Source organism: Tupaia chinensis, unplaced genomic scaffold (genome assembly GCF_000334495.1).
Source record: "Tupaia chinensis unplaced genomic scaffold, TupChi_1.0 Scaffold146140_1, whole genome shotgun sequence".
Taxonomy (NCBI): Eukaryota; Metazoa; Chordata; class Mammalia; order Scandentia; family Tupaiidae; genus Tupaia; species Tupaia belangeri.
In genome coordinates this window covers 4,151,405-4,158,948 of record NW_006205995.1, presented here as the reverse complement: position 1 = coordinate 4,158,948, position 7,544 = coordinate 4,151,405, and positions in this window count along the sequence as shown.

Sequence of the window (7,544 nt, the reverse complement as noted above, 5' to 3'; positions counted from 1 at the left end):
GCTCGCGGGGGGGGGCCGAGGGAGCGGGGACCGCTCTGGAACAGTGCGGGCAGTCAGGCTGCGGGTGCCCCGCCGGGACAAAGGGGCCTCAGTGCTGGCGAAAAGGCGGCCTGGGGCCTGGTGCGAGCATAAAGGGAGGCTGTGTCTCCGTGGCACTCAACTTCACCTTTGTCTTCGGAGCCCAAGTCAAAGGAAGGTTACAGAAGGAGCCTGCAGGCTCTCCTCCCTCGTCAGGGGTCTGGTCAATAGGAAGGCCAAGTTCTTTCCCCAAGATGCTGGGAATTCAGATGAAAATAGAAATGTGTGTGCCTGCGAGGGGGACAGCGGGCAGTGTTTCTGTCCATAGCTGGGTCTCTGGCCAGGGCTCACCAGGAGAGCCAGGCCAAACGGCTGGAACCAGCAGTCCAGAAGGGGCGCCGCCACCAGGCCACTTGCCCTCGGTGGGAGTCTGGGGTGGGGTGGCAGGACAGCTTTCTTCCCAGCAGATCCTAAGCAGCTCTCAGCTGTCCAGACTGCTACGACTCTTTCTCTTCTCCAGAGACAGAGCTGCCCTATCTTCTGGCCCGAAAGCTGCAGCCTAGGGATCACTTCAAAAGGTCAACGGTGCAAGGTTAAAGGTGACTGCCATTCTTGCTCTTGGCCTTTGCTGAGTCTTGTAGATTTGGCACAAGAGTAGCTGTCCTCGGCCAGGTCTCTGTTGGCATGTAAAGTGAGAAAAGTGCCACTCAGGTGTCTGAGTCCCCTAAGTGATACCAGTGGCTCGCAGCAGTGAGGAGTGGCAGTGATGAAGGGCAGTTCACTGCCAGCCCAACACACATCACACTCCCCCCGTATCTCAACTTTGCAATCCGACTTTTTGTTATGGAGAGGCAAAATAGTTACGTAAGCAAATGAGAAAACATAGGAACTAATATGATCCACAATCTTTGAATCTCAGAACTGAATCTTATTGTAGCTTTGTCTCTTACCCTGGAGAAATAATCTCAGTCGCTTGCCACATCTGTAAAATGGGCATAGGATACCTGCCTCGTGGAGTTGCTGTGAGAATTAAAAGAGAAAGCATGTGTGAATACTCCTAGTAAGTATTCACGTAAAGTCGTTTATTTTTTTAAAAACATGATTCCTCCTAGTATTGTTGCAAATGGATTTGAGGCTACTTACCTCAAGTACAGAGAGTACAATATAAATAGTAAAGGAATAGTTTCAAGTTTTGTTCTGAAAATTGTGAGTTCATTTTTATCTTTTACAGTAAGAATGCACTTTTTTACCCACTAACTTGTGAAATAAATGCATTTAAGAACCAAGTGAAGGAAAAAATGAAAAGGGACTGAATCCCACAGGGCTGACTGGTGTGAGTCCCGGACCCCGGCAAGCACACATGTCTTATAGCAAAAAGTGTCTTACATGACAAAGAAGGAGACAGAGATGAAAGCGGTGGTGATAGTATCTAGAGTGTTTCACAGAGGAGCCAGGAGACTTGCTAGAAATAGGCCATCAGCTGAATTCTGAGCTCCCGAGCATCCGGCACAAGGAGGGGAATATGATCACATGATCATTTTCTTTTTTTTCTTTTTTTAAAAAAAACAATATCATAAAACATAAAACAATTAAATATTATACATATATGTTCCCCTTCCTCTAAAACCCATGATTTTATTCAACAGTGTCCTCAGAATTAATATCACTTACTCAGAAGTGAGAACACATAAGAATAGGCTATTAATTAATAATTTTTCCATAAAATGATAATTATATAAAGAAACAAATAACTTGCATTTTTTCAGCGAGCAAGGGAATGGTGCTAGGGAACCTTTTTTTTTTTTTTTTTCTGGTGGCAAAAATGGCCACCATTCAAGGCCAAGGCAAGTAGGCTCTGAGAATCTCCTAATTATTTCTGAGATTTGGGAGTGCATGATTTTAATTAGAATAGGAACAAAGTATACTGCTACATTTAACAAACCACCATCTAGTTGGTTATGATGAACTGGCTAAGCCTTGTTTGCATTGAGACCTTTTTTTTTCATTACGGAGTTTTAGCTATAGTTTGTAGGTACTTGCCAGAGAGAGAGAGAGAGACAGAGAGAGGGAAAGTGAGAAGTCACCCCCCCCACGGGGATGACCACGCCACAATCCCTTCTCCTACAGGGACTGTGGACATGCATGCACATGCACCTGGCATGATTTTCAAGCCACTGGGTCTGGGACCCAAACCACAGTCAGACCTATGGGAGTTGACCATGTGGGAGTCCAGCGACACAACTGCTATGCCTCTGTTGGCCTCTGAATCGGGACTTTTAAAAGCAGAAAAACTGGGTTACACTCATCAAAATAAATGAAGAGACAAGAGTGGAATTATTGGAATGTTGGGAAAGTCGTGAGGCAATTTTTGCACAGAAAAACAGAGAAAAATACTCAACGTTTTCTGGACACCCTAATATATAAAAGATGCCCTTTATAACCATTTCTCAAAAACGTGATCATTTTCATGTTACTCACCAATGGCAACAAACCTGTTCCTCAGGATCAGATCAGAAGCTATTTCTTCACAAAATCTTTGGAAATTTTTGTGAAAATTAAGCCTGCCCTTTTGTGAGCATCTGCCATGCTCTCTTTACAGCTGAGTGGGTCTCACAGGGTCACTTTTCGTCATGCTCCTTCATGATGGCCTAAGTCACTGCAGCCCGGTGAGGGCACTCCCCAGGCTGCTCCCTTACAGCTCACTGTCACCGCCACCAGTACAACGCACGGCTGTTCGACGGGCCCTTACACACACTTCCTTCCATACACGAACTCCTTTACTCTCCCACAGTTCTAGGACTTGGTCAGGGCCCATGCGTCACTCTGATGTTCACAGCTTCAATTTCCTTGTCTGTAAACTGGAACTAGTAATAGCTACCCTAGTCTACCTCAGAAGACAGAAAACTGAGGTTGTGTGAAGAGTAACAATGTTAAAGAGCAATATCTAACTTCCCACACCCACACACCCAGGCTGTATATAAACGCTATGATCCGCTACAGTAGCTGGAATAAAAAGGCGGATTTAGAAGCGCTGGGGAAACTGTTGTAGAAGGTGCCATGGAAACTCGATTGAAAAGATATCATCAGCTACAGTGAGATGACACCATTAGAAACTATACTGGTTGGCAATAAGTTAGCTCAACGCTCCTCTGGGCCAGCTTCCTGGCCCAGGCCAGCAGTGACTCAAGGCCTGTGCTCCTCTCAGCCTCCATCCTGGGAGGACCCACAGGAGGACGGCCCCGCAACCCCTGGGCAGAAAAGGGACTTCTTCCCCCTCTGTTAGATAATGTGCCCACTTCTTCCCCCTTGACCCATGCACCCTGGCAGCCTGTGGACTCTGAAAAACAGAACGGCATTCCCACGTTAGAGAAGTGGTGTGAAGACTTACCGGACATCTACAGACAGAGTGGAGCGAAGCACCAGCACTAACTCTCAGTGCAGCATTTGTATTTTCCCTCCCATCACCTTCAGGGAGCTGTCTCCTCTTCCCAGGATTCCAGAGTATTTACAGAGGTCAGAAGACGGCCAGAGGGCCAGCCTGTGGCGTAGCGATTAAGACGGCTGGATCTTACGTTGGCTGATAACACAGTTCAAGTCCTGGATCCTGTGACTGAGAAAGACGCAGTGCATGTGCATGTGTGGCCGAAATTCAGAAAGGAGGGAGAGATGAAGGAGAGGGGAGTGTGGCGTGATCATCCCCCATGAGGGGTACTTTCTCCCTTTCTCTCCCCTACCCTCAGTGAGCACATGTGCCCTCTGGCAAAGTACAAAAATAAATAACAAGTGAAGCTAGGCAGCCTATCGGCCTCACACGTCTGCCCACGTGAGGAGAAAAGTGGGACGTGGTGAGGATGGGTTGGGGGCTGCAGCGGCTGCTGGCTTCTGCTTGGTGGGAGGAAGAGTCCAGATGCAGGGACACTGCAGTGTCTTCAGTGTGCAGGGCAATCTCTGCCTCAGGAGTTCTGGGACCCCAACTCAGCAAACATAGTTGTTTTAGCCGGAAACCAAAGCTGTCCTTAGAGACGATCTTTTTCAAAAGTAGTATTAGGGTAGGGAGAGCACCTCGCGTATTTTTAGTTTTTGAGGCATGAGACAGAGTGATAAGCGCTCAGTTGGCAGATTCCAGCCTTGAGTTTCCTCCACACCAAAGAGCCCATATCCAGGGAACTCTACCTGGGGGCAGCTCTGCCTGGGGGCAGCTCTATAGGGCGCGTGCACTTGCCAGAAAGACAGAGACAGACTTTTGTGAGCATCTGCCATGCTCTCTTTACAGCTGAGTGGGTCTCACAGGGTCACTTTTCGTCATGCTCCTTCATGATGGCCTAAGTCACTGCAGCCCGGTGAGGGCACTCCCCAGGCTGCTCCCTTACAGCTCACTGTCACCGCCACCAGTACAACGCACGGCTGTTCGACGGGCCCTTACACACACTTCCTTCCATACACGAACTCCTTTACTCTCCCACAGTTCTAGGACTTGGTCAGGGCCCATGCGTCACTCTGATGTTCACAGCTTCAATTTCCTTGTCTGTAAACTGGAACTAGTAATAGCTACCCTAGTCTACCTCAGAAGACAGAAAACTGAGGTTGTGTGAAGAGTAACAATGTTAAAGAGCAATATCTAACTTCCCACACCCACACACCCAGGCTGTATATAAACGCTATGATCCGCTACAGTAGCTGGAATAAAAAGGCGGATTTAGAAGCGCTGGGGAAACTGTTGTAGAAGGTGCCATGGAAACTCGATTGAAAAGATATCATCAGCTACAGTGAGATGACACCATTAGAAACTATACTGGTTGGCAATAAGTTAGCTCAACGCTCCTCTGGGCCAGCTTCCTGGCCCAGGCCAGCAGTGACTCAAGGCCTGTGCTCCTCTCAGCCTCCATCCTGGGAGGACCCACAGGAGGACGGCCCCGCAACCCCTGGGCAGAAAAGGGACTTTTCTTCCCCCTCTGTTAGATAATGTGCCCACTTCTTCCCCCTTGACCCATGCACCCTGGCAGCCTGTGGACTCTGAAAAACAGAACGGCATTCCCACGTTAGAGAAGTGGTGTGAAGACTTACCGGACATCTACAGACAGAGTGGAGCGAAGCACCAGCACTAACTCTCAGTGCAGCATTTGTATTTTCCCTCCCATCACCTTCAGGGAGCTGTCTCCTCTTCCCAGGATTCCAGAGTATTTACAGAGGTCAGAAGACGGCCAGAGGGCCAGCCTGTGGCGTAGCGATTAAGACGGCTGGATCTTACGTTGGCTGATAACACAGTTCAAGTCCTGGATCCTGTGACTGAGAAAGACGCAGTGCATGTGCATGTGTGGCCGAAATTCAGAAAGGAGGGAGAGATGAAGGAGAGGGGAGTGTGGCGTGATCATCCCCCATGAGGGGTACTTTCTCCCTTTCTCTCCCCTACCCTCAGTGAGCACATGTGCCCTCTGGCAAAGTACAAAAATAAATAACAAGTGAAGCTAGGCAGCCTATCGGCCTCACACGTCTGCCCACGTGAGGAGAAAAGTGGGACGTGGTGAGGATGGGTTGGGGGCTGCAGCGGCTGCTGGCTTCTGCTTGGTGGGAGGAAGAGTCCAGATGCAGGGACACTGCAGTGTCTTCAGTGTGCAGGGCAATCTCTGCCTCAGGAGTTCTGGGACCCCAACTCAGCAAACATAGTTGTTTTAGCCGGAAACCAAAGCTGTCCTTAGAGACGATCTTTTTCAAAAGTAGTATTAGGGTAGGGAGAGCACCTCGCGTATTTTTAGTTTTTGAGGCATGAGACAGAGTGATAAGCGCTCAGTTGGCAGATTCCAGCCTTGAGTTTCCTCCACACCAAAGAGCCCATATCCAGGGAACTCTACCTGGGGGCAGCTCTGCCTGGGGGCAGCTCTATAGGGCGCGTGCACTTGCCAGAAAGACAGAGACAGAGAGACAGAAAGCAAGAAAACACCCCCCAAGGGGGATGGCCACGCCACAATTCCTTCTCCTCCATTCTTCTCTCGGGATCTTGGGCATGCACGAACATGCACCCAGTGTGAGTTTAAGCCACCAGGTCCAGGATGCAAACCACGGTCAGCTACATGGGAGTCCAACGACATAGCCATTATGCTAACTGCTGGTCCCAGGGGGAGTGATGTTTTCTCACCCTTGTCATCAGCATCCGGAGACCCTAGACAGGAGAGTGTCTATCCCCGAATGTTAACACCCAGCAAGGGAACACGCCACAGACCTGCCAGCACACTAGGAAACCTTGGTTCTCATGCCACCCCACTACAGTGAGAGTTTGGATAAGGGACAGACTGTGTGTGCGTGTGTGTGTGCATGTGCGTGTGTGTGTATGTGCGCGTGCATGTGCGTGCGTGTGTGTGTGTATGTGTGCATGTGCGTGTGTGTGTGGTAGCACCTCTTCTCCTGAGTTAGACACTTTCTCCTAGAAACTAGAACTCACCACAGCAGTCTGAACCCACGAAGCTGAAATGCGACGTTTGTAGCAGCATTGTTTCCTGTAGCTATGGGTTTTTCCTTATCGTTTCAATCCCAATGTGAGGAATATAGAAGAGCTTCCAGGCCCTTTAGCTTGGGAGACTCACGGGCACTTTAATAAGGTTTCTCTGAGAAAACGTTTCACCTTCCAGGCAAATGGCTTACTGACTTGGCACACGGCCATGGGTGTGGGGCCCGCCTGTGTGTCTCTCCACTCTGCCAGGTCATCTAGCGCAAGCAGGGGCCCCAGATTCACAGTACCCAGCATGAATGCAATTAAAAGATAGTGGAGGGTCCTGTCTTGTCACTTACTTAGTCTCTGAACAGTAAAGTGAGCAGATCCTCCCAGATTGCTCGGAACTGTTTTGTTTTGTAATTAAGTGCCAACTCCCCAGGAGCCCCTCTCTCCCGGGCAACCAGGATGTCAAAGATGGTGAGAAGAGAGAAAGCTAGTCCTCTGTAGGCAGGGGCTTTGTACTCCTTTCTCCTCTCCAAAAGCAGAGGGGAGAGGGACTGCCCAGGCATTTCCAAGCCCCACCTATGACTCTCCCCAGGGGCTTAGTTTGCCTCTAAGATGCTTCTCGGCAGAGCAGGTGGCTGGTTCCATGCCACTGTGTCCTATAACATGCAGTCCTCGCCACTCTTGGTTCCGTGTGCGGTCAGGGCCAGACCAGCTCACTCCCCAGGCCTCCCGTTAGCACCTGACTTGTGCTTTTCTCGGAGCCTCCACTCGGCAGCCCTTGCCGGAGGTGTCTCTCTGCCCTTCTGCCCCTCACACGCCTGCCCATGTGGTGGGAGAAAATAAATGGGAGATGTGGGAGGAGGCACTGGCTTGAGATCAGAGCTCAGAGTCAAAAATCTCCTCTTTTTCTTGCCCAGGAAATTGAATGGGGGAAAAAAAGGCCTGTTTTATCTGGATGATCTGGGTGTGTTTGGCAAAGCCCACTCTGGGACTTTAGAGATTGTCTCAGCATGAGCCGGACACAGAAGTCAGGAGCATTTGGTGTTGTCTGTGAACACAGGTCCCTCTGCTCGGGGGGGGGGGGGGGGGGGCA